Below are 2434 nucleotides of genomic sequence, written 5' to 3' on the forward strand. Positions count from 1 at the left end.
GACATGTCTCACTCTATACTTCCTGTTCATGACGTCACTTTCGCAACAACGTCAACTTCATTTCCCTAAAACCAAGTGGAACATTCGTCTTTCCATGTAAATTAACCGATATTACGTACACTGCTTCAACTTAATTCCTCATTATTTTTATCCAAATATACGTTTTTAATTCTGTCGTTGATTCTGTCGTTGATTACCTTTCAATCTGATGTAGCTTAATTATTTTTTTTTATGGTTCTCATTATACTCAAGTTCACTCCGACTAACGTAATCTATATATCTATAAAAGTGTATGTCTGTCTGTCTGTTTGTGTGTCTGTGTATCTGTGTACATTTCCCTACGCAATAACTTTGTCAATTTTCAGTCTACAGACTCGAAATTTGATATACACGGTACTGAGATTTGAGACAATCTTCGTAATCGGTTTTCGGACAGAAATTTTGCTGTTAAGGGGTCAACGTTTTACCATTTGACCTTTGAGAACTCTACCAAACTCCTCCGCCAATTTTGTGTTTATACTTGACATTTTAGATATAGGTTCCTTGGACAGGGATCTAACTTAATAACTTGGTTTGAGCCGAAAACGATAAATATTAAGGGGTCATAATAGAGGTCAAAGTAAAAAAAATTGACTTTGTTTTGTTTAACATACACCGCCAAACACCCGGGAAACGCCGAGCTGAAATGCTAGTCATTTTTAAAAAGGTTGTAAGCTTATGATGTAACCATATGGTGTAATAAATTTTTAAATGTTATTATAATATCTAATTTATAAGGCATTGCAAGACTATTTTTATTATCGACATGTGACATGTGATTTGATTGTATCAGCGATACACAAGGCCGTAAAAGAAAGACAATGGGAACATTGGTTAACAATAAGATTAATTATACAAATAGTAAAGCCAACAAAACGTAAAACACGTTAACAAAAAATGGGATGAATACACGAATACTTAGTCGCGTGCAAGCGACTAAGTAAGTCACACGGTCAGATTGTCGGTCGGTCGGTCGTCGGTCGGTCTGACGGTCGGTCGGTCTGTCGGTCTGTCCATAACACTTTTGTGCTTGGCCTTTTTGGTTAAAATCAAAGGTCTGTTGTTACTAGATGTTGTTCTTAGCTTTTTAAGCTTTTCTTGGTCTTTTGGCCAACATCAAAATGTAGTATCTATTCAGGCAGATACTGCAAGCAAAGACCATATGTGGGGGCAATCCCACATATAAGACCTTGGTCAATGTGGGGGCAACCCTTCATACCAATTGTCACTATCCAGCTCCCCTGCTCTCCGGGGAGTTGGTCCCCATCTCCCCTTCACTCCTCACTTTAAAAATCGACCTTGTGCCTAATTTGCTCGGTGGGGGAGCAAATAAATACCTACTCCCCGGGGTGTTGGTCCCCATTTCTCCTTCACTCCTTACATTAAAAATCGGCCTTGTGCCTAATTTGCTCGTTGGGGAACAAATAAATACCAACCCCACATATAAGACCTTGGTCAATGACGGGGAAACCCTTTATACTAATTGTCACTATCCAGCTCCTCTGCTCCCCGGGGAGTTGGTCCCCATTTCCCCTTCACTCCTCATATTAAAAATCGGCCTTGTGCCTATTTTGCCAGTGGGGGAACAAATAAATACCAACCCCACATATAAGACCTTGGTCAATGTAGGGGCAACCCTTCATACCAATTGTCACTATCCAGCTCCCCTACTTCCCGGGGAGCTGGTCTCCATTTCCCAATCTCTCCACATTAAAAATCGGCCTTGTGCCTAATTTGCTCAGTGGGGGAGCAAATAAATACCAACCCCACGTATAAGACCTTGGTCAATGTAGGGGCAACCCTTCATACCAATTTTCACTATTCAGCTCCCCTACTTACCGGGGAGTTTGACCCCATTTCTCCTTCATTCCTCACATTAAAAATCGGCCTTGTGCCTAATTTGCTCGGTTGGGGAGCAAATAAATACCTTTTTCTTGGCCTTTTGGCCAAGATCAAAGTGTAGTATCTGTTCCGACAGATGCTGCACTTAAGATAAATTGTACCAGTCAATGGAGGGGAAACCCTCTATACTGGGACAATTATTATTTTTGGTAACCAGAGTGACCCCTTTTAGGGGAGCTGGTTTTTACCTCACATTAAAAACGGCCTTGTGCCTAATTTGCTCAGTGGGGGAGCAAATAAATACCATCTGTTCTTACTACATGCTGTACTTATGTTTGTAACTTTGTGATATAAAGTGGGAATCACTTTTCTGTAATGTAAAATGATCACCCACTTAACAATCAGTCAGTCTCAAAGCCATTCAAGTCATTCTCCAGATCATTCAAGTTGTTTTTGAAGGATTCCAGTTATTTTTTAAGCATTCAAGTCATTCTTAATATCATTCAATTAATCCTTAAGCTCATTAAAGTCATTCTAAGTCATTTACTTTTTA

At 39.7% G+C, this 2434-nt stretch overlaps 1 pseudogene; it reads left to right on the plus strand.

The window, feature by feature from the left end:
• Positions 1-1964: 1964 nt before the first annotated feature.
• LOC145291737 (U2 spliceosomal RNA) lies at positions 1965-2178 on the plus strand (annotated as a pseudogene).
• Positions 2179-2434: the final 256 nt, after the last annotated feature.

Source organism: Euprymna scolopes, chromosome 12 (assembly GCF_053919585.1).
Source record: "Euprymna scolopes isolate OS-2025 chromosome 12, ASM5391958v1, whole genome shotgun sequence".
NCBI lineage: Eukaryota > Metazoa > Mollusca > Cephalopoda > Sepiida > Sepiolidae > Euprymna > Euprymna scolopes.